The following is a 26,222-nucleotide window of genomic DNA, read 5'->3' as shown; positions in this document are numbered from 1 at the left end:
TATATTGTTATGTTCTTATGAAAGGGAGGTACAGTATAATGGCTCAGTACACTACCAGTCGTATCCACGCAGGAATATGTATTAATAATAGAATAATACTAGAATAATAGAAGAATGTGAAACACAATTGAATGACACTGTTCAAAGTCTGCTATCAAAGTTCTTTGTCCACTGTGCAGAACAACAAAAATTTAATGAACCGAAGAAGTATGTTGATAGGAACCTGTACATACAATCAGTTGAAAAGTTTGGAACAATTTGTTTTCCAGAGGGACTGATTTGGTTACAATCTTCTTCCTCCATTGCTTAGATACCTGAAGAGAGCATCATAAAAGCATTAAGAAAATACTAAAGACATTAATGTCATATGAGTGGAGAAGCATACCAGCAAGTAACATGGACTTTCAATGGGAATTTTACAACTAAGAAGAGTAAGTGTTGTTTACCAAATCAGCTTTATGTACTTGCCAACCCAGTATGCTGGATTCTTTGAACAAATTAATTTTATGTAAGATTGCCTTCACCTCGGCTTGCATGTCACTAAACATGCTAACCTTTATATGCCTTTAAATAGTTCAGTAATAACGTAATGACATCTTCAGGAGTAAGTGAATGTTTTTTTTTCCCAAAGTGCGTTAATAAAAGCATTTTTGATATTTGAACAATGTAAAAAATTGATTTTCAGATTTTGAAATTAATGTAATTTCCCTTGTAATCTGTTGAAACCCCATGTATGCAATGCATGTGTACTGTTAATTGAGAAAACTTCCTTTTCCAAAAGCTCTGATGCTTGTGAATTGCTGAGTATTGAGATAAACACAGTCTTTGTTATTTACTAATTCACTACCTTCTGCATTAAAACACTTGGCACTATAATTATGCAATTAGAATGGGTAGTTCCCAATATAATTATTAACATTCTGTCACAGTTACTAGTATAAATGTGTAATAGAACAATGTGAGTCGGTTTTCATTTCAAAGAAATTGTACATTCATAAGCAAACAATGAAGCAGCTCAATGGGCAGTACAAACCTAGCAAAATGATTTTATCCATCCATCCATTATCAGTAAGCCACTTATCCTGGTGAGCATTGTGCCAACCTAAGCCTATCTTGGAAACACAGCTGCAAAGGAGAAAAGAGAGTGAGCAAATTATGTCACTCTGAAAGTGACATCAGTCCATCACAGGGCCAAGAAGAATGAGACAATTCAGAATAAACAATCTAGCCTTGATATCTGGTCTGTGGGAGAAGTTAGGAGTATTCAGCAAAAACCAATAAGAACACATAAAAAACATTCAACCTGAAAATAAGCAAATAGCCAAGGCAGGAATCAAACCCAGGATCCTGCATCTGTAAGGCAGTAGCGCTAATCAAAATCCTTCTTCTTTACAAAGACACATCTCAGCAACTACTCTCTCCTACAGTATGTGTCTTACTACTGTAACAGGATCAGAAACCTGATTTTCACTTTCTGTTCTTTTTCTGTTCTGTTTCTGTACTACAATACAATACAAATTAGATCATTTGTTAATCAAACAGTATGTTCTGTTCTACTTAGGAAGCCAAACAAACCCCATATTATTAAATTTCTCAAAAAAGGGCCTGCAATACACAGAAGAACATTCTTGGAGTTTCGATTCAATGTTTTCGTCTTGGTAGCTCTTAGAAAAGCGAAAAAAATAAATAATAAAAATATTTTAAAAGAAAAATTCATATATTACAGTGTGTTTGTGCAAAGTTTCAAGTAACCTCACAGTTGTATAGGCTTTATATTTCCTTTTATTAATTCCAACCACATTCTGAAGGGATTTGCCTTGCATTCTCTTGACTCCGTATTTTACATATATCTGAACACCAAATTGTAAAAAAATGTCAAAATATCAATACGTGTGAAGAAGTGTTTACGTTGCTTTTTTTTAGGTGCTTCTATTTTGAAGTAGATCCCTGTGTATTTTGTGATTAAGTTGCTCTTTTCTGCTTCGAAATCATCATTGTTATTATGGAAAACAAAAGTAAATAAATACAATCCTTATTCTTAATGAAAGCGGATGTTTAATAAGGGCTTTTGTATGAGTCATTTCCCAGTTTGTCAAAGGACAGGCATTCATGTTGCAGCCATATGAATCAAGAACATGTTGTTAGCCTTGGAGTTCCTTCCCTGTCACTCCTTGTTTTGAAAATGTTTCTCACAGTATATTGCATTTAAGCTGGCCAATTTTTTTGTTTCAATTTACAGTATATCCTTTGGAACTGGTGATTCATTCTCTTGCATGCCTTCAGGCCCGCAAAATAGTACATTGATTAAAGACAAAAACAAAAACAATTGTTAACAATGTTCATTTAAAGAAACCAGGCCACTGCATGTAGGATTTATAGTTTTTAATCTAATATGAACATTGTTACTGTAGTGTTATCTGTGGTAGGTCTTGTCATCTATTTACAAAATAATATTTCTATAATATTACACAATTATGTTGCATAGTCATATATGGTGATAGAAATGCAAGTGTACAAACATAAAGCCATTTATTTTAATAGTATGAGATGCAAACTAATGCATCTCCAGATATGTTATCAGTGTGACCAGTATTTACATTAGAAAATTCTTTAAAATAATCCAACAAATGAAAATTCTTCTTAATCTTATGCAGTTTTCCTGTTCAGTTCGGAAAGCTTTCAAATGTTTAATTTACATACACAATTAATTAAACATTACAGCTTGTACAGAAAAGCCACCAGACTAGTATTGAATAATTGAAATTGCAGGCATGAAAAAAGATTTGATAAGGCAATATCTCTGCAGAAAAAAAGATCCCTTAAGATTTTTTCTGATTTCTTACTGGAATAGAGAACGTCCACTGAGGGCATCAAACATTGCTCAACTGTGAGATTATCCAGGGTTTACACCAAAAATACATGCTTCATGGAATTCCCTGCTGCTGTAAATCAATTAAATCCAATAGAAGTTTATTCTATTGGGAACATCGATTTGTTTGATGGAAGACTAATAAATTTGTGGTTTCTTTGGAAAACTACTAACCTATGTAAATGCTATGAAATTGCTTTGTTACTTTTTAAAACAGGAACTTGTAATTTGCTTGCTTGCAAACAATTCTGAAAACACCCTTCTCATTTCCCGTGTCAGCTTTATTGTTTAAAATTGAATAAATATTGCACTTTTAATTAGGTTAATTTTTGTTGATGTGCTTGTGAAAGCATTCTTGTGACAGGGTAGACTGAGAGAAGGACATGGCACTGAGGCAGATGTCAAAGAAGAGGTGTAATTCCTTCACACATTTAAAATGCTCCACAGAATTATTAATTCATTAAATTTAATCACAGATCAATATTTTTATTTATAGTGGCTTGGAGAATAAAGTAAGCACCCATGAAAGTAATCAAAATACCCATTACCTTTACTGCTTTGCGTGTAAAGTTAATAGATGGAGCCCATGAGTTGCAGAAACATCTTACGTATTTGGTGCCTTAGTTATTTCACCTTTTACCAGAGGCTATGTAGTAGATTGTTTTCAATGTGGTCAGAGTGAGAGAGTCATTGCATTGCTCCTGACCTGTCTAATAGATGTGTGCACAACATCATTCCCAGTTTCATGACAATGACATTGCAGCTGCCAAGCATATCTATGGACACCTGTCACACATCACAGCACATGAAAAAAGGGCACTACTAAGACAAGTTTGAAAAGATCTCTGTCAGAGTGTTTCAGATTTTCTGGAAATAGTATACAAAACTGAAGATACAGTTACTCATATCTTACATAGGCTTGGATACCAAAGACAAGTAGGTACTATATAAGAAAGCTTTTGTTGACTACAGAACATATAAGGCAACAATTTTTCCAGCGGCTCAGATCTTCACATTAAATAAGTTTAGTTCCAGAAGATGTATATGAATGGGTGTGCAGAAAGACAAGAGCCATATTCCAAACATCCTGGTCTGCAGATACTGTAGGTCAGTGTTTGCAGATGCTCAGGTCAAGGTGTGGGTTGTCATTTGGTATGGTGGAAAAGTGTATCTTTTTTTCTTTGACATTTATTTACATGCCACTAGCGGCATTTCTATTTCTACAAAACCACTTCCTGCCACTCTTTTATCAAAGCATTCTATACACTGCAGGAAGATAGTGCTGCTTGTCATTCAACAGAAGCAACAAAAATATGGAAGAGGAAAAAATAGATGAATTGTTTTCGGTTTCACAGAGCCATGATATGAATCCTACTGAGCAGGCAGGGTAAAGAAAATACCTAGATAGAGAAATAAGGAAAACCTGTTCGCTGCCCACTAATTTAGAGAACAGCTGAAAAACATGCTTCTTTGTGTACAATAAAACCTACACCAGCCAAGACCAAGGGGCTATTTGGGACCTAATAAATATTCCTCCTCTTTCTTTTCCTGGCATCTTTAGATCCTGACTTTTGTATATATTGATTATAGGCTTTTACTTGTATACTATTGAATATTAATGATAATAGTGATACATTTCAGTTATTTCCATTTAAAAGAAATCAAATGCAATTAAACAGAATACATATCAAAGCCTTAGAAAGTTAAAAGACTATAGAATTTCAGCAGCACATTAAAATCAGCCAGTTTCTAAATGTTGAAATGATTGGAGTTATACAATGTTTAAAATGAGCTTCAACAGACAATATGCCTCTCCTTCATTCTTCCACTCATTTCCAATGAAGTATTTATTCTTCTTTCATTTAACTTTCCAGTGTGGAATTGACCTTTACTTGTACTTTTGTAGGTCACATGCTGACACAGCTTCCCCTTTGAACCAATGCAGAAACAAGCCTAATACCTAAGTTTGTAACTTCAGTTGTAAGTGTGTAACTGAACTGACTTCCATCAATCAACAGACTAATATATATAAATTACAATTGTACTTAGTTGTATTTAGCTCAAGGGTAATATTAAGATACTTAATAAAAGGTCTAAGCACAAATCAGATTTAAAACCAGACTAAAAGCTAAACAGCTGATTATACATTAAATAAAAGTAGAGCATGTTACCATTTGTTCGAATAATTTTGCCAAAAAAATAATTAGAAATTGGATTATAATTATGTAGGACCTATGGAACTCAATTTCATTTTTTCAATAAAAGAATAATAGCAGGCATTTTAAATTATGTGGGAACATCTAAAATTCTTGGACGTGCATTAATCAAACTGTTGAGGAAATACATTTGATTAATTTGTTATGGTTTCTAATTTAATCAGAGCTGAAGAAGTAACATCCACAAAACAAATCCAATATAAACAGTTGGATTAATATTGAGGCCAGCATCAGTGGAAGAAGACAACCTTTGTAATAGACTAATAGACTCTAATTTATTAAAAGCTATTGCACAGTCTAATGGAAATGGGAAGTGAGAAGGTAACCCTGGCTCCAACAGGCAATGAATTCTTTTAAAAAGCAATATGGAATGACCATGGCTTCCTTCTGTAAGACCAAAGTAGATGATCATCTAGCTGACCTCAAGGCAGACCCAAAGGTTGAGTGATGTTGGTTAAATGGTTTGATGTGGACTGTAAGACCTGTTTTCCTTCACAGACTCTCAGGCCACCCTTTTGCTTTCATTGTGCATAGATGTATACTTTATATAAAGTAGAAGATTGAGAGCATGACTGTGGCGATGTGGTTTTCAGGACCCTGTGCAGACGGCAGAATCTGGAGGGGAGTGAAACAAACACGGGAAATGAAGACTAGGATCGGGGCTGGAAGAAGAACAGGGGGCAAACAAGTCCAAAGGGAGTCTAGGGAAATCCAGAGTAGGCAAGAGTCCAGAGCCAGGTAATTCATCCAAGACAGAGACATGACAGAAGTTAAAAGGCGGAGCTGGATCCAGCGAACGGTCGGGGAATAAAAAAGGGGTAACGGGGCCAGGCGCTCCAAGCCCCAGACCCAGATGGTCAGGACGCCATTGCGAAGCCTATGCCGTCGGGTCACTCCTGGACTCACTGGTAGGTGGGCTTCCGGTCGTCCATCTTCCAAAGCTGAGCCTGGAATGGTCTGGCTTTTGTAGGGAGGGGATGGAACAGGAGGCAGGTGCAAAAAATCAAGACAAACAAGAAAGAGCTGGAGCGTCCTTAAGAGGAGGGGCTTATGATCGTGACAATGACTCAAAGTGATTATTTTCAGGGGAAAAACAAGCCAAATTATCCTTCAGAGTATAATTATAAAACTCATCCACATCATCCAGAGTTTAGTGTTTGAATTTTGAAAAGAAAAGGCAAGGGGAACCATAGCTGAACATGTTTCTGTAAATTTTGATTTTAAATAGCCAAATTCATTAGATGGTTTTTATTAGACAAAGTTAAGGGAGTTTAAAGGGAGGGAGTAAGGGAGTTATTTAAAAACACTGCCATTTGATCAGAAATAGAGGTCCCTAGAGGTCTTTAAATGTTAATATGATCTAATATGTGATGATATCTATGAGCAGGAGCATATATTGTACATGTTGAAAGTTCAAAACAATCCAAAATATTAAAAAAACAGCAGCAGATGAACAGTTATGGAATCCACAAAAATGATAAAAAATAAAAAATAAAGTTGAATGCAAATATGTAACAATGTCAAAAACGTTAGAAATCAGGAACTGTTTAAAATGATGAAGTTCAAATTAGGAATACATAGTAAGATCGGTTCAAAGTATTTGTGATAAAATAAGTTTTAAAGCACTACCCAGACCTAAAACTTCACCAAACAGGCATAGAAGAATTAACTAATTCAATATAAAGTAATGTCATGCTCCAGTTAAACAGAAACAATCATAATGTTCAGATATTTGATCATTGAGAATCAAAATATTTGTAAGAGACTGCAAATTAAATAAAGCCCAATAAATCAATAACTTAAAACTGGATTTTAATGAATAAGGTTTTTGAACGCTGCATAGAAATAAAATTAACACCATGGCACTTAGGAGACTAGCAATAACAGAACCAAGCACATTCAATGCCCACAGAACAGGAAGGGGTTTTTAAAGCAAATCCATGGATAGGTTATATAAAAATAAACTGAACTGAATTTAAGTGCCTTGGGGCAACCTTGTTGTGAAAGATGCTATATAAAAATAAACTGAATTTAAGCTCCTTGGGGCAACCTTCTTGTGAAAGACGCTATATAAAAAATAAACTGAATTGAAATACTCTATAAGTTTGTTTATGTCTTAGGCAAAAAACATGTAATTTGTCAAAAACAGTTGAAAGGTTCATCAGATGAGGAACAGTGTAAGTTATAATTGCTTTATTACACTGTATATACAGTATACCAGTTCTGTAGGATTTAACTTCTGACATTTTTGTTAGGAAGCTTGGATATATGATGTACAGTAGGTACCACTGATGAGGAAAGCAGAAGGAAATGTTGCTTTTATCTGTATTTGATTTATGTACAAAATGATTTCAAGTTGTTCCCAAAAAGAAACCGATCAATACAGCATAAATTGCTTCCAAACATTATCAAATACATGTAGTAATGCAACATTTATTAGTGCAAAAATGTGAATTCTAAATCTATTTGTAAAACTGCCATTTTGCAATTGTAGGACAATGTGCAGGAGATCTTAATCAGGGCATGGAGAGGCATGTCAAGGTCCTACACAAAGGTGTATCCACAAGTATGCACCTTTTTTTAAGGTGCTAAATATCTGGATAATTTACTTTTCTTTAACCATAACTTTCTTTAACCGAACTGGTCTAATGGTGGTGTACAGTGAATGGAAATGTGTGCAGAAAAATGGAAAAAAATCACCTAAATGATAGAAGTGTGTAACAAATGAGAAAAATACAATGCCAAAACACATACTTAAGTGGTCTGAATCACACAAAGCTTTGAAAAAAAACCGGGACATGACAGTGTCTTTCCCTTGCTCAAACAGCACTTTGTAATGCATTTTTTATGTGTCTTTCTCTGCAAACCAAAGTGATAAAACAACAATAGAAGCAGACCATTGAGGGGCACAGGATGCTCCTGGCAATGCAGTGTATTTAATACTTTTTATTTATTTTACAATTCATGTAGGCTAAAGGTCTTAAAGCAAACATGACCTCCATAAAATTCACCTATCACATAAGAAAAAAAGGTGTTGCTGCTTGACTTGCACAACCCCCTCATTTCCTTTTGTTCCTGTCTAACATTTCCTGTGGTCAGTTACAATTTAGTTCCTGTAGGGATAACTTTTAAGAACAGCAGTATGTGGTTCCTGTTCCTTTAAACAGGATGTGCATTCAAAGAAAAGATTTAATATCTACCAATATTGTAAGAACTCAAACTCAACTCTAGCTTCTTTCAACAGGCACTTGACTGAGTCCCTCAGTTCAATTTGCTACAAGGACTACATCACCTACTGTATACTAGTGAATACTTTCCCCTCATTTCCAACTTTTCTTATGTTCTTAGTATTTTCAGCTGAGCAAGTCATCTTCTATTTTGCTATATGAAAACCAAATCAAAGTCTGCATAACAGAATTATTGTTCAGCAAGTATTGTGATAGCATAACACAGTGTCAGCAAAGTGCCTCAGTAGTGGTAAAAGAGTTGTATCTGTCTTAAAAGATATCAATTGTAGAGCACATAGTGAGGAAAATGTGTTTTTTTTTTCCAATTTAATTATCAGTAGGGGTAGTAGTTAGAGCTATGTTTGGATGTTTCAAATTTCTTTAGAAGTACATTAATCGAATAAATAGAAATACAAGTAAAATAATATAAGGAAATCATCAAGTGTTATCCACTGCACCTCCAGATTTGCACTTCCAAATGCCAAGTCTATAATTGAAATAATGAACCTAACGGCTAAAATGATAGCATGCTATTTGTGACATGAAAGAAATTAATATCTTGATGCTCATGAATTAGCAAAGATAGAGAGAAATAAATTATTTGCATTCTCAAAATGGCACAGAAAGATTGGTAGTTTTATATCAATTTGTTGGTGTTTTTCTGCAAGACTCATGTCTACAAGCAAGTCTATGTACATGGTGGTGTGAGAAAAAGAATTGCCTAACTTCATGGCTGCAATTTGCAGCGATGCTCCAAGGGGGTGGAAAGGCAACACACATGAAATTACAAACACCCTTCAATTGAACAGTGGTGGCATCACTAATGTATTTTGACACGGCAGGCTGGCAAAAACTGTTAAAGTCTACAGATGGTCTTTGACATGAACCTGTGGCACAACCCAAAAGCAGAGAATTGTGATGCTTAATGATGTTTCTTCTCTTTGTTTCTTACTCCCTGGTTCAGCCTGCAGACTGGAAAGGGACTTGAGCCCTGACGTGAGATCAATTTTTAACTTCAGTTACTCCCCAGTAGGTGCTACAGGGTAATCCACCGAGGCTTAGTTTATCTATCATACAATCTGGAGCCGTGATGGTTAGCTTTTATTAGAATGACGTAGGCATCATATAAATGATCAAATAGTAAAAAATATGTTTTTTATATTTTTTGAAAAGATTTGATATTTTCAAAAATTTCATTTTTTAAAATTCTTAGCTGTTCTTGGCTTCCCATGTTTAGGTGTCAGCTAAAAGACCTTTGAATATTTAAAGGCTTTGTACTGAATCTTATTTGAGGTGTTGATAATGCAGAGTATAAGAGAAGGAAGCTGGCTGTGTCTTTTCATTAGGTTTTTTTTTTAAAAGGTGGAAACACAGGAAGTGATCTCTGGGGTCCTAGCTGTGTAATGTAAATGTTAAAGGGAGTACAACGGAAAGCACTTATCAGGAATTTCCTTTCAGAGAGGAAAGTATTTTTTTAAGGGACCATGGAAATATTTGTCAGCAGACCAAGGGCAATGGGGAAAAGGAAACAGGTTAGAGTCCTCTAAAATAATCTGTAATTAACATCACAAAAACACATGTTTATCATCATAGTTTTGTTCACACAAATCATTCACAGTAAGGAATGCAAACCATTGTATGAGAACGTGCTGTTATAACAACTAGCCAGGTAAGAGTCAAGTTCTGCTTCTGTTTGAGGACAGTATTAACTAAATTTATGGTGTGTTTCAATTCACGTAAGGATTCATTTAGATATTACAGAAATCTTTAGTCATTTTCAGTTTAAAGTTGTATTTGCAGCTCAGTGGGATTTATTTCCTCTTGGTCTACATTCATAAATCTGAATGCATACACCCATTGAACAAATAGAAAAAATATTTAACTGGTTTGTATTGTGGTTTTGGAAAATACATCTTCAAAGCAGTTTGGATTACTTATTTGTGAAAGCAAAATCCAGTAGGTGAATGTTAAAGGCTTGTGGTGTGGATTGTACAGATCTAACACATATTGAAAGGGTGTTAAAGGGGCGTTACTTAAAAACGTGTTGTGTAGAATAAAGATAAAACATCATTTATAGGATAGTATAATAGGATAGTAGGATCTTGCTGCAGACATACTTAGCTTTTGCTTCAATATGTTATATATTTCTCAACTGCATGCATAATGCAAGTTAAGTTAATATCCTGTGGATGAAAAAAAGCTTTGTAAGACTGATATAGTATAAGGCAATGAAAAAAATGTTCAGTGCCAAACATACTGTAACTACTATGCAAATGTCAAACTTGATTACAGGGAGTGCTCTGGGTTTTTTGTGAAAGATGGTCTTTTTTATCTCATCTCTTTTTTGGTATGCCTTTACATTGTTCTAATCCAGTGTCTGCCGACATTATTTTTGAACACGTTTGAGCCAGACAGTTCTGGATTTTACTTCAATTTTGTTCTTTATTTCAAAAATGACATCTCTTTATAGGCATATTTGATGATAACTCATAATCAGACATATTTTGAAGAATGGCTTATTATTGCGTGACCTTGAGATCATTTTACTTTTCTGTATTGTTATAGATGTTGTGTTTTATGCATATGGAATCCTTTTAAATAAACAAGGAAATTTACAAGGAAGTAATTGATGAAAATTACAGTAATGTAAAGGATGAGATTCTAAGTACATTTAAGAATTGTGTATGTCAAATATGGAGTGCCTGCTGTGAGCAATTTCATTAAGGCTCACTTATTTTTCTTCACTCTTATGTAAAACATTTTGAATCTGCATGTTGTTAATTGTCATTTTGTATATTCAAAAAATGAACTTTAGTGTCACTTGGCATTTACTACAAAATATATATTTTAAATGTTAATGGTGTCCAGAAATGAATTAGTGCATTCCCATTCTTCTTGCAATTATATTATACATTTTAAATCACTGTGGCATTCCTTCAATCTTAAAACAGAATTCAGAATGGCTTAGGAGATACTTTGATTGTAATGGATGATTATTTTACAATCCCCTTCTATTAGATCTTCAAGACACGTATGACAAGTACTTCACCCTTGAATAAACCTCTTGCTGAGAGTAACACAATCTGAAAAGCTCTATTTCCAGCATCACATGCTACTGTATATCATCACATGCTAATTTCCTTTACATCACTTGTGAAAGACTTGTTTGAAACTATAGAATGAATAGGATTTCTATGTATAATGGAGATTATCACTGAGATCTCTAGGGGAGTGGTTTTAAACGGGGGATCTGGTCCCCAGAAACAGTCTAATAGTATGAAGAGTAATAGTATTAGTATGCCTACAGTACACTCATACAAAATGTATTTTCTGTGACAATATTTATGGTTGGTTTTAATTTAAGTCTGGCTTTGAAATACATTTATTTACAATGATCAAATGTTTCAGCTGAGTTTTTTTGCACAATTATTATTGAGCATGACCTCTTGAAAAATAGTCTTCTAACCAGAAAAGTATGAAAGCCCAAGCTCTAGAGAGTGCTTTCTCTCAGAAACGTTTTGAATTCACTTAATGCCAGTTGCAGACCTCTATTTTATTGGCTTTTTATGCAATTTCAAACTGGTTGAATAGAAATAGCAAACACCCTGCTGTCTTAGTTACTGCTGGTGTCTAAAGAAGCAAAGAATGTTTGGTAAGAATTATTGTGTTTATGCAAATAGCTCTATAAAAATTAAGTGGATAAAGAATACCACAAAATGCACACTTTACCTCTAGTGGGGAAAAAAACCTTTTGAAAATTTTGCAGGTAACACTCTGCAAATATTGATAAAAAATATTTCATCAATATTGAGATAATAAAGAAACATAAATTTATAATCGAAGTCTAAATTTTGATATAAAGAAATCTTCATGTTTGTCTTTTGAAATTGTAATGACTTCCCTATGTTTATTGTGAATCACAATGTTGCCTTGTGAGATTTCTATAAGAGCTGCTATAAGAAAGAGAATAATGCAGTTTTCTATTGAGTACAGGTTAATCAAAACAGCAATATTGCCAAATAAAAGTGATTTTTAGCCTCTGCACCTGTTGGGCACATAAACAAGAAAACATTAAAATTTTGTTTCTGCTGTTTAGAGACACAACATGAGAATTATTTGGATTCAGAGAGATACCCTTTTAAAACAGTAAATTAATAGTAGAATTAGTAAATTCATTAGTCTGTGCTCCTGTACTTAGAAGGTCTTCATTTTTTAATTAATAGTTAATTTTATGGGGAAGATATGCTTAATTTTGGTTTTAAATGCCTTGCAAAAATGCATTGGATTTAAACAAACATGACATATCTCATTATTACATTAGTGTACTGCTATGAATATGTGGAACAAAAGTCTAATCTTAATCAAAACTTAACAGAAGCTCTTCATTTAATTTTTTTTCCATTTTAAAAAATCCAGATCTGTTTGTCTGTAATATGTTATTTTGTATTTTGTTATTTTTGAAGCTGCTAGGAAGCTGTTGAAGGGGAAAATGGTGGGTTAGTTTTAGATGGCTCCAAAAAATTAATTTCTTAACAACTTCCAGCTACCACATTATCTTGTTTTTGATACAAAGGAAAAAAGAAGGAAGATTGTATCCTCTAACTTGTATTCCTTTATTCCTTTATTGTGGATTCCTTTATTGTTGAACTTGCAGATCATGTAGTGCATGAATACATTTTACAGCTAATGTCATTCAGCTTTTACTAATGCTCTTGCCCAGTATATGTTATAATCTTTCACAGGCTGTGCTGCACTGCACGAGGGTTTGTGTTATCATGTTCATGTTATGAGTTGAATTAATTATCCGGAACACAGTGAAATCATAAAAGCACAACGCTTTGGATGTCATGGGGAGGGTACACTAAAGAAAGGGAAAAAAATGCTCAATTGTTAAGAAAAAATATGACAAAATTTACATTTAAAACAGGCCCAGAATTTTATTTTTTTCCACATTAGGGTAAGGCAGTACAAAATCAAGTGGAGAAAAGCAATGCAATGTATCAATAATAATATTTTTGCTGAAGAAAGAATAAAGTAGCTTTGCAAAGATTAATCTGAATATTTTTTCAAAATATATTTAAATATAACTATCTTAAATGGACAAACTAAAGTGATGAAAAATGAGAAAGTGGTAATTTAGTGAAAGATTAGTCTTAAATACAAGACCAATGTTCCTGGGTTTATGGAAATTTAAAGTAAGATCTTGTATTTATTTATAGGTGATTTGATTGTGTGTTTATGCAACATGAGTAAATCCTGTAACTATAAGATACATTAAGTCTGGTGTTTATATGAAGATATAAAAAGAAGTGAAAAGCATTAGTAGCGATTTCAGAAAAACTCTTTGAACTGATTACTGCAAGATTTTGCCAGCAGTGCTTTACTGACTGATGTCCAGGCAGTGGAAGCAGTTTTACTTGGCACATCCTGAGCTCCTGAAAAAACAGGGTCTTCTAGGAAAGAACAATAAAGGTCTCTGACAAAGAAAAAAGAAAAAAAAAGGATATGGTAGAATTTCCTTTGAGAACATTCAGTGTTCATTGTACTGAGAAAAGTTTTGTTCACAACATTTATATAACATTTGTTTGTAAGACAAAAGATCAAGGGCAAAATGCATTCTAGCCTACTGTGCCTTCTATTTTCATCGCTAAAAAATAAATCTCCTTTTTAAGAGCAGAAACTTTCCATGCATAATTTGAAACTTTTCAATTTGCCATTTGAAGTCCCATGTTAGTACATAAAATACAAGTGGAATATAAAACAAAATGTTAACATTTGATGCAATACATCTTTGTTCTGTACTTTGCTACTGTATATTTCATAACAAAGAAAGCATGCCAGCCTATATGTTACAGTTGTTTGAAAACTTTTGTGGGGACAAAAAGACACAAAACATGATTAATTAAAATATATGATACCATAGATATTTAACATAAAATCCAATAGTTTTGTTAGGTGGTACTGAATGTGACAAAAGAGTTGAAATGTAAAAAGAATTTAGGGATGCTTGCATAGCTGAGGGAATGGCAGCCTATCTGTGACTGGAAGAGATACATAAAAATAAGGACAATGCTTTTAGTCTCCCATGGGGTTAAAAATCAAGGCTATATTTCATTCTGAATAAGTAGACACATCCAAATCATTCTGAATCAGTATGGTGTTGGCTCCTCTCTGACAGCAATGTCTCATGCTTCTGTTGAGTCATCACCTGATGGGGATTATGGTTCCATTCCTCTTGGAGAAATACAATACTGCCAATACTCATGGTAAGGTCTGGGTGTGACATCTCTGGAAGTGTTCCAAAGCAGTTGGTTGCTCTTTCGTAGTGTTAGCTGCTGGAAGAGGTGTTAGTGGGGCCAGCAGGGGGTGCTCACCCTGCGGTCCATGTGGGTCCTAAAGCCCCAGTATAGTGACAGGGACACTTTACTGTAAAAAATGTGACGTTCTTCGGTTGAGACGTAAAACCAAGGTCCTGACTCTCTGTGGTCATTAAAAATCCCAGGGCATTTCTCAGAAAGAGTAGGGGTGTAACCCTGGCATCCTGGCTACATTTCCCATTAGTCCTTGCCAATCATGGCCTCCTAATAATCCCCATCTATGAAGTGGCTTCATTACTCTGTTCTCCTCCCCAATAATAGCTGATGTGTGGTTAGCATTCTGGCACACTATGGCTGGTGTCACATCATCCAGGTGGATGCTGCACATTGGTGGTGGTGGAAGGGATCCTCATTACCTGTAAAGCGTTTTGAGTGGAGTGTCCAGAAAAGTGTTATATAAGTGTAAGCAATTATTATTATTAGTAGTAGCTGTTTTATACTCCGTCTAAGATCACTGAGACACAATCTGACCACTACACTGATGCTTTTTCACTGTCATGGTGGAGACATGTACTCCTGTATACTGCTAGAGGTATTGGTACAATTTGCAGAATTCAAGGACCAGTTTCTCAGGGTTTTGCTAGTCAGTCCTGGTGATAGACAAGGGTATTCCCACTACTAGGTAAATCAGATCGACTGTGACACACTGAAATGTCTGGCGGTGACATGGCTACATATGATCTGCAGTATGCTAAATGCCATCCATGCTTCTTTCTCTAATAAATGCTGTATAGCTGGAGCATAAAACTCACCAAAATCACTATCTCTTTATAGTATCTCACTGGACATCTTACTGTACAATGTTTTGAGTGTTACAACATATATGTGCACTAATAAAATATTAGATAAAAATAAATGACCTGTCATGTTCAAAGCAGTGGGAATCGACCTTCATATGGTACAATTCATGTTTCCAGAGGATAGTAAAATAATAGTGGACTACATTTTATAAGAAATAAAATACAGTAGATAAGAAAACAGATAAAATATGTAACTTGACAAGAGGTATAGGATGGGTGGAGAAAATTACTCAAATGCATTGCATAAAGCAACAGTCAAACCCAGTTTGCAGTTGAAAGATCTCGACCCTACTGAGTGCATTTAGGATGTTTTGGCTGGAATGTCGCAACTGTAGGGGATTGTATACATTTACTGGCATAATATTTACTTGTAACAGTAAATTGTGTACATTTACCTTGACTATTAGGAATCAATCAACAGAACAATAAGGAGTCCTCACAAGAATTCATAACACATGAATACATTTAGCATTCAGGGTAAATATGTGAGAGCCTGTCTCGATACAAACAGCTGTTCGTTAACTGAGGATTATCAATTTATAGCAGATATTAAGAAAGTTACGTAAAAACAAGAATTATGCTTTTAGTATACCATGGGTTACACTAACTCGCTAATCCGTCTCATTAATGTAATCAAGATTCAGTTAACCATAAGTAGATACTAGTACTTAGATTAATTAAATTGATATCAACATGTGTTAGGATAACAGTTGAATGGAGTGAGGAAAATGCAGGGGAAAAAGGTATGCAGGAGTCGGGAATGAAAATGGGGGGCGTGTCCAAAGTGCGCAGGTGTCTAGGGGGTGAGTCCGGGGCAAACAATCCAGAAGTAGTCCAAACGGGGAATCCAAAACGGGCAAAGTCCAAAGCCTGGTGGTCCATCTGATACTAAACAGGATAAAAACAGGAACCGGATCAGAACTGGGGGGAACAGGAATGGAAAATAAAACCATCACGGAGCCAGGCGCATCCAAGTCCCGGGCTTGCACGATACGGGAATCAATGCAGAGCCCCAAACTGAGTGGGCGTCTGGCTTTTAAGGTGGGCTGGGAGGAGGCTGAAACAGGGGGCAGGTGCACAAAATCAAGTCCAAAGTGAAAGAGCCAGAGCGCCCTTAAGGGGGAGGGACTACAATCATGACATTGAATTCTCAAGATTAATAACGTTGAAAACTGAATTATATTCATCCTCAGCAGTGACTTCGTAACACCCACAGCACAGAAAGACATTCTTGAGGCAGCTTCAGGTATCAGGCAGAGAGAGACATGGATCCTGCTGTAACCTTGTTCTGGCAGTCAGTTCTGTCCAGGGAGATGTCTGGGTTAGGAGTGAGCTAACAAAAGCCTGTGCACAAGGTGGTGACAGCTTGGTCAAGGTGAGTCACACAAAAAGGGAGAGACTACTGCTGAATATTAATATTTAAGTGTGTGAAAGAAAGTCAAACTATATTGCTCTGGTGATCAAGTGGGTAAATGGTGGCAGCTAGCTGCTCACATGGTCCTGGCTGCAGGCTGGGCCTTAGGCAGAATTCTGTCTTGATCTGACTTGGCACTTGGCACTTCACTAAATATTGTTTAGTCCCATTGTTTAGACAACAGTTGAGCTGGTCATATCGTTCTGTTGCTAGTCAGCCAAGTTTGTTCAACAGAACTGTTAGAAGTGATGTGCACCCTTTTTAACTGGGAAAAACATGGTTGGTGATTTGTCCAGAATATAAACTCATCTTCCATACTTTCCCACATGCAAAGACCACTAGGCCATTCTGTGACTGAAATCACAGAGAGTGGGCTCGTTGGAGATCCATAACAACCCCTAATTACTTGGCTTATCAATAAGCCCTGCTGCAGTACTACTTATATATCACATAGAGCTCTTGTTGTCCCAAAGACAACTGAACAAGTCAGTTGCAGTACTGTGCAGTTGTTATTGCCATTGGAGGTGGCCAATTGTTGTGGGTAATCTCTATTTTTACTCGTATACTTATGTCTTTTTTGTCTTACATTTTTTTACTGTCAGCTGTTAAGTCTGTGAATAATTAAATTACCCTCCGTTTCCACATTGTGGCATACTGTACAATTAGTATAATTAATACTGTAATTAGACTCTTCTCTGTATCAGGATAAGGTAAACCTCATGCATTACATTTACTGAAATACTCATGCAGACACAGCTGTTGCCCCAAAGTGAATCCATTCATCATTATTATGCCATGTAAAGTGCTTATTGGAAGTATTGAATTCACATGTAGTGTAGACTTAATTAAGTTTCATAAACTTGAAGGGACTTGATGAATTAAATACAATGTTTGTGGAAAGCTTATACAATTCATTAATTAACTCTGTTAAGAAGCCATGACACTTAGAACACAAAATCAAAATATACTGTATATGTAAGTCATGCTACTCTGATTGCTTTTATATAGTTTTGGTTATGCTTGACATGTTTAAGATAATTAATAAATTAAAATGCTTTAATAATAAAGAGATACTAGATACAGCTTGAAATCCTGAAATTATTTTTTTAGTTTTTAGGACTGATATACAGATGGTTGCTGTTTTTGTTTTGCTGTCTTTGTATTTATTGGACTTTAGTGTACTAAATCAGTGGTTCTCAAACTTTTTGGACCAAGTACCACCCCTGATCAAACCAAAGCATCCAAGTACCACCTACAAGTCATCTTCTCATAGGAACCCCAGAAATTCTCAATGAACAACATGAGCGCGCATGCGCACACGCTCACATACACGTATAATAAGTATTATAATAAACTTTATTTGATATAGCGCCTTTAAAGGTGGCTTCTCAAAGCCCTTTACAGAAAAAAAACAGGAACAACAACAAATAAAAATAAACAATAAAAAAGCACCATTTCAGTGAGAGGGGTGAGCCTGTTTAGTCGAGCAAAGCAGATGTGAATTCATTTTTTGAGCCTTGATACAATTCACAACAGAGTCTAACAGAGTCCTTAAATCGTCAGGCATTTTCTTGACAGCAAAGGTCTCGCGGTGGATGTTGCAATGCATACGTTAATTTCTGCAGCAACCTCTCTAATTCGTGCAACTACACCACTGTGTCGGCTTGTCATCGCTCTAGCACAGTCTGTACAAACTCCGACTCATTTTATCCAGTCAATTCCATTCTCTTCGATAAATTCATTCAGAAGCTGAAATATGTGCTGTCCTGTAGTTTCTGTTGGTAGAGGTTTAGGGAACAGAAAGTCCTCATGGGACGTACCCTCAAACTCGTATCTAACGTAAACGAGCGAAATGGCCAAATCGACTACAGACTCATCTAATTGCAGTGAAAAGCATCTGCTCATCTTAACGCGCTCTACCTGCGTACTTTTGATGTCATCCGCCATTTCAATAATTCTATGAGTGACTGTGTCTTTCAGAGGGGGCAGCAGGTCGAGCTGTTTAGCAGCTTTTTCTCCACACATAATACGTGTCAGCTCTTTTGCCAACGGTAAATAAGGTTCTTCAAAAATAGTGTGGGGCTTACCTTTTAGCAATCCGCAAGCTTGTATTTTTCCCCATTACCGTTTCAGGAGTCCGTCTCAGAAGTTAAAATATGTTTTTATTTCATGCGCATGGGAGCGAAACACAGAGACGCTCGGTGTATTTTTCTCAAATTAACCTAGAACAGTTCTTAAATATTTTTCTGTTATCTATCACAGTTTCCTGTGCTCACAAGATTACCAGCGTTCCTAGCACGCATTTCTACGCATTCCTGTGTTTACAACATTAGCATTGTTCCAAAATCATGCACATTCTCCTACCTCTCTATTTGCTGGAGATAAGTTTTTTTAAATACAATTAGTCACTTACATTCATAGCATACACTCCTATAGAGTGGTATAGAATTACGTTGTTTCTCTGTGTCCACTCAAGTATTAGTACATGCTGTATCGTAGTACGTGGGCTGTGTATTCGACACGTATTAAAATAGAAACTATGAAAACTCGTCCTGATTTTTCAGCGCACACAACAAAGTTCCAGGGTCATATGGCGTACCAGCTGGCAGCGCTCCACGTACCACTGCTGGTACGCGTACCACAGTTTGAGAACCACTGTACTAAATATATAAATCATAGTAGACTTATAATGCCTTGGAAAAGTAATCAGACGAATTCCTATGGTGTCTTATTTTGTCAAATTATAAAATTATGCATAAACATTTTTTAACTTTTAAAAAATATTTTTTACGCAAAACCTGAATGCTCAAATCAAAGACTTCTAGGGGCAAAATAAGTTACAGTAAATGCTAAAACTAAAGACGAAAAAATGAAATATGTTGATTGCCTAAGTATTCAGACCTGTGAACTGAAGTAAAAACTAATGAAAACTCATTTTGCTGCAATTACAGTCACAACCCTTTGAGTACGTCTCCCAACTTTGCACACCATATTAGTGCAGTTTTTCCTATTGATTGTATTTGATTTATTCAAACTCTTTCAGAGTGCTTAAGAATCACTTATGAACAACAGTATTTATAAGTATTCCCACAGAATCTCAATATGATTCAAGTCTAACAGACACCAAAGGACATTTACTTTCTTATTCATTTGCTACTTCAGTGAAGCTTTGGGTCATTTTTCTACTGAAAGGTAAACTTTTGTTAAGACCAGTTTTAGGTCTTGAGCAAACTGAAGCAGGTGTTACTCTAAGACTGTACTTTGCTCCATATAGCAGTCTTTGCTGATGAGAAGCAGCCCCACAGCATAACACTGCCACCATTATCCTTGACATTAAGGATGGTGTTGACTCCATGATGCTCTTTGTTGTTTGCACTAGATGTAACATTTTGCAGTTACTTGTCTGACCACAAAACAAATTTTGCCACATTTACAATATCACTTAAACTTTCTGTCTGTTGCAATTGACATTTTGAGGTTTGAGATTTTTTTTAGTAACAGTTTTTTATTTCACTCTGCTGGCCAACTTTGACTTAAGGATATTTTCTCTCATTTCAGTCATTGAATTCTGTGACTTTTTTAAATTCACTATTGGTTCAGTTTGAAGGGATAGTCTGATTACGTGGTTCTGAATACTATGATACACCTTCGTTTCTTATTGATTGACTCATTCAGTATGTTCAAAGGGATCTTTAATTTTGTTTACCCTTCTCTGATCTGTGCCATGCTACAACTTTATCTCTTAGTTGCTTTGAAACTTTCTTTGGTTTTCATAGTTGAATCTTTGCTTGAAATACACTACCAGACTGAGGGATTTTATAAAGACAGGTGTATTTATTCTGAAATCAAGTGAGGCACTATTATTGTACACAGACATTTTACTAATTGTGTGGCTGGGTAAGGTAATTTTGTGCCCCTTAATTAATTTCAGTTCAATTAGATCCTAATAAATGCAATAAAAAACTAAATATGCAGAGTATGTTTGGTGTTGCTTGCCAGGTTCAGGGAAACACCTTAAGGATGAGGTTACCTAGACCAATTCCTCTGTATAGCCAAGATTGAGCCAGGAAGTTGCAGTAGAGGTCTAGATAGGGTGGTGGGAGGGGTATAAGAGAAATGTGCTGTGGGTAGCTCCTGATGTGAGATTTATATGTGCAGGAGAGTAGATGTGTGTGAGACTAGGATCTACCCTCATTCTTGGAGTGTTTTGCTCTCTGCAGGCAAGGGGGGAACAGCTGTTCCAAGTGCTGGAGTTTAAGTACTCAGGGTCTTGTTCATGAGTGAGGCTAGAGGGGATCATCAATTTTCAGATGAAGCTCTCGGTTCACCAGTCAATCTATGAATCCATGGTCATGAACTTTGGATAGTGACCGAAAGAATGAGATTGTGGGTATAAGATCTGGAAAAGAGGTATCTCTGTAGGTTTGCTGGGCTTACTCTCTGCAACAGGTAGAGGGTCTTGGAAATCTAGAAGGAGCATGGAGTATAGTCGCTGCTCCTCTGGATTGAGAGGAACCAGGTGAGGTGACTAGGGCATCTGTTGAGAATTGGGCACATCTCGCTGGTTGTGTTCCAGGCATGGGGAAGACCCAGGACAAGACAGACTAATTATATCTGATATAACACCTCTAGTTTGTTAGCCTGGTAACACCTTGGAGTTCCTTGGGAGGAGCTGGAGATTGTTGCTGGGAAAAGGCAAGCTTGGTCTGCTCTGCTTTGCTTGTTACCACTGCAACCCTCATCAGCAGTGAACGGTTAGAAAATAGGATAGGATGGAACCTTGTTATAATTCCATTTTAGTAGTTTGGTTAGATCCTAATAAATGCAATAGAGATGAAAAATGCAGCATATGTTTAGGGTAGCTTGCCTGGATGAGGAAGATTGGCAGACTCACCTTGAAGACGAGGCTGCTCAGCCCCCCCCCCCAAAAGAATCCCCCAAAACACAGATGCAGAGTTCAAAGCACTGAGCTGAGAGGGAATCAGTTTGGGTGTGGTTTAACTGAAACTGAGCAGATTTTGTTAAGCCAAATATGTGTGGATAACAACTGACAGAATAAATAAGATCCAGGCTTGCACTTCTATGAGCAAGTGTGTTTGGATGCGGTACCTGAGAAGCTTGTATGCTGCAGGTGCCAGCACGTGATTGGCGAACAGGTGGAAAAAGAACCAGAGAGCATGGTGGCTGCTAACTTTTGAGTGAAGCATTGAGGCAGCAGACAGGAGAGCGGCTGAGTCCTGGATGAACGCAATGAAGATAAGGTCTCAACAATATGGAATTCAAGACATGTGAGGATGTGCGCCATATGTGAGAGATGCCCTATGGAAATTCCTGGATGCTAGACTTATATACGCAGGCAAACAGATGTGTTCGAGATTAGGATCTCGAGATTGATTCCTCCAGAATTGTTTATTATAATTTTGTTATAATTCCATTTAGATTTGCCATGGCAAATGTTTTGAATACTTATGCAAACATAACTTCTATTTTTCTTTCATATTTCATAATTCTCTGTTCATTCTTTTTGTGTTTTGCTTTGAATGTGTAGAATAATTTGTGCATTTATAAAACATCGCTACTTCAAAGTATTATGCTCACAAGCTTTAAAGTGACAAAATTGGAAAATTGTGCTGAATACTTTTGCATAGAGCTGTATTGTGAGTATTAAACCACTTTATTGATGTTTTAGAAAAATCTAGCACACAGATTTTGGCTATTGATTAAAAAATGGTGTAAATTTGACTAACTGAGCATTCAGGACTGATTGTGATATACTCAAGTGACTGTTGCTCAAACACTGAGCCACCTTATAAATGAGTTGATTGGGCATAGGTGATGAGACTATTTAACCTGTTGAATTTCATGTCAGTAAAACAAGAAAAACACATGAAATCATTATCCCCCACTTATCAAGACAACAATGCACTTATGCTGTTGGTATTATTATGTCTTTACATACAGTATGTATATAAATATGTATACTGTAATGTATGTGTCATAGTTACTGATGCTTTCTGAGATATTCAACCTGACAAGACCTTATAGCCAAATTCCATTAATTATAGCCCAAGATCGATCTTGATGCCTAAGTGTTATAGTTTGGGTAAACATTCTGGTATGATAATGTCATGACATGCTGCTCTTACATGCTGTAACAGTGGCTTATTGTATTTGTGAGATGAGATCTTGAAAGCTGAGAATGCTGTGGTGCCATAATCTCTAGACATTAACCCTATTGAAAATTTGTTATATAAACTGAGATGACATATAAGTCTTTGTCAGTTTATAAGAGAAATGGGACAGAATCATAGATATGCAGCTTGTACTGCTTAAACTAGAAGGTGGGAGAACCCAAAGGAAATCAAAAAGGAGGTTAAATGGTTAAAAGGAGGTTAAAAACAGAGACAAAGGGAGAACAAATTCTCATACTTAAATGCTAGGTGTATTAGAAACAAATTACAGGATGTAGAAGATACTGCATTAGCAGGCAATTATGATGTTATGGAATGACATAACATGACATAAAAATGTCAAACAAAATGATGGAAATGAATGAAATAATAGCATATACTCACTGTTCTGGAGAGCTAGGAAAGACAGTAGAGGAGAGGTGTTATGTATTATTACGGCCCACAGTGTCTAGGGGTAAAGGGGTGTAACATTTAGGATAATTATTTTGGAAGCAGGTGGGTTTTGGTGAGGGACTAGGAAGCGTGATAACAAGGGTAAGGAACTAGAGTAGTGCCAAAGAAAAGAAAATAACAAACAAAATGGAGCTGGCTAGGAACGTGAGGGAAAGCTAACCTGACTGCAAAAGAAAACCAAAAACACACGGTCTTCGGCGTCTTCAACAGTCTAACTATCCTCCCCTGACTACCCAAAACCATACAAGACAAATGGCACTCACCCGTACTAAACTAGTGTTACTAAAACAAAATCAACTAAGTGTGTAAAGTGTACCCAACAACCGAAAGTAACCTTATACACAAAAGTTCACATTAAAACACAAGTGAGCCAGGAATACAAATAAGGGAGAACAAGAGTAATAAACATAAAGAGTATTTAAGCTCTAAAACAAAAAAACTAGACAAATCAAGTCTCACAGAATATTGTAACGCTTACGGCCGACAGGCGCTGTGTAAGAGCCGGCGTACCAGAGCGGGTGACGTCACCGCCCTTCCCTGTGATAGCAGGACCACAGCTACTGGGCTGTGGAGAGATCTCTCTTTGGCTCACGGGGCTAGGTCGCTGCAGAGAGACGCGGAAGTCCCGGGTTCGAGCCCCCGAGGGTGCAGGGGCCGACCAGATGCGGCAAGGGCGCCCGCCTGAGCCCCCGTTGCGTTACAATATATAACTATATAATAAGAGTTATAAAAAATCAAATTTTACAGTGTTAGGAGTATGTTATAGATCTCCAGTTGCAGATGTTTATTATAATTCAACACTGCATAATGAAGTTAAGATTTTATGTGCTGAAAGAAGAAGTTTTTATGGGAGACTTCAACTTTTCCTTCATAGAGTGTGAAAAACCAATAGCTATGTCAGCAGCAGACAATGAAATGATAGACGTGGTAAATGATTAGTTATCCTGTTTGTTAGAATATCTAAAAAAGGAAATGTTAGCAGAGATCTTGTCTTTTCAAACAAAGAAGACATATTGCAGCGAGAGAACTACTAAGGACCTGTGATTATAGTAAGCTATGCATTGAAGTACTGTATATTTTGAAACTGAGTCTAAAACAAAAGTTTACAATTTCCAGAAATCAGCCTTTGAAAGAATGAGACAGACTTTAAGAGAAGTAGAATGGGACAATTTAGATATCATTTGAAGATATCTTACAAAAGTACGTTCATAGTGAGTTAAATTAAATATCTAGCATTATATAATTCTTTCACAGCTTTACAGATATCTACAATTTTGTGATCTAAATATGCGTTATGTACAACACTGTTCTCTCAAAGTTTCCACGACAATGGAAGAATATTGTAGTGAACTGAGTATTTACTTCTTATAGGTAATAAATATTTTTTTAAATATCATGATTTAGCTCCATTTGTAATGCAGTATTTGATTATAAAAGTTGTGCAGAATCTTGATGAAACACAATAACAGAAAAAAGAAAGAATATCACTAAGAGCAAGAGCAAGGACACACTATAGTGCACACAGCTGACTAATTTTGTTTATTGAATTCACCATCTGTAGAGGTGACAAGAGGCTATGGTAAATGTCAGTGTTGGCAGCTACAGAGGAGGGATTATAAAATAAATACTCAAAATGAAACTACTGAAATGTTGAATCTCTGAACCTTTCTCATCTTCGACTACTGACCTTCTGTGAGAGCAGCTATATAATTTTGCTTTCCTTTTCTTCAGACATGTATTGAGAATTTGGGAATTTATTTTTATCCTTGTCATTTATAGAGCTGTATTTGTAGTTCAGACTTCCACTTTTCAAAATGTATCTCCTGGAACATTGTAGCTCTCTAGCTACTGTACATTTTATACTGAATTTAACCATGTAACGAATTTCTAAAACACAAAAACTGTTTAACATAAGAATGTTATGTTTAATGAAAAATCAAATTTGTTATTAAATAATATGACAAATATTAAATATTGGATTTGATTTTTTAAAGCATCATAAAGTGTTACATATGTTGTTACATAAATTAAATGTTCATGTGACTAAGAAATAATTAAATTAAGAATTATTTATTTTCTTTCTCATTATTTTGTATTCAGCCTTTCTGAAGTCATGATAGAGTGGTCGCTTTGGAAGCAGTTCATGACATAAAATGTATGCTCTAACATTCCTAATAGTATTTGGAAAAATGCATCTTCTAAATCATTATTTCTTTATTATAATGAAGAAACAACCTACTTATCCAAGATCTAAACAAAATAGTTTTTACTTTAGCTTTTTAGGGTTGCAATACATTTAATCAGAGGCAGTGTTTAAGGTTTATTGTTTTCTCCTATGAGCTTCCTATAGCACAAGGAGGTACCGGCAGTCAAGTCTGAACTTTGTTCTCCAGGGCTGCAAGATGCCCCTTATGAAGAGAGATATTTCTGCATGATGATATTTCATGTTTTTTCCTATTTCACCACCTGCTTCTTCCCTGCAGAAGCCAGCCTAACTATACACCCTCCCCGCCTTATTTATCATCATATGAGTGGCTCATATGCGAGTGCTCCCTCTGACACTTTATTGTTTTCATTATAATAACACTGTCAAACAATAGTTGTACTGACAGCCTAGACTAGCCTAGAAAGCAACCAACATACAAAATCGTTTTCACTCTATGAATGACATGGTA

General features: G+C 35.9%; 1 long non-coding RNA gene across 1 annotated transcript in view; it reads left to right on the top strand.

Annotated features, from left to right (window-relative positions):
• The first annotated feature begins 9,827 nt into the window (after positions 1 to 9,827).
• Positions 9,828 to 26,222, top strand: part of LOC148653673 (uncharacterized) — a 39,063-nt gene continuing 22,668 nt past the window's right edge. Inside the window, exon 1 of the long non-coding RNA XR_015941730.1 lies at positions 9,828 to 9,981. This is a non-coding gene — a long non-coding RNA (uncharacterized LOC148653673). The remainder of the gene's footprint in view (positions 9,982 to 26,222) is intronic.

The sequence above is a fragment of the Lepisosteus platostomus genome, chromosome 10, assembly GCF_059453375.1.
Source record: "Lepisosteus platostomus isolate fLepPlt1 chromosome 10, fLepPlt1.hap1, whole genome shotgun sequence".
Classification (NCBI taxonomy): Eukaryota; Metazoa; Chordata; class Actinopteri; order Semionotiformes; family Lepisosteidae; genus Lepisosteus; species Lepisosteus platostomus.
Note: the sequence above shows the minus strand (reverse complement) of the source record. Positions and strands in the feature narration are given on the sequence as shown.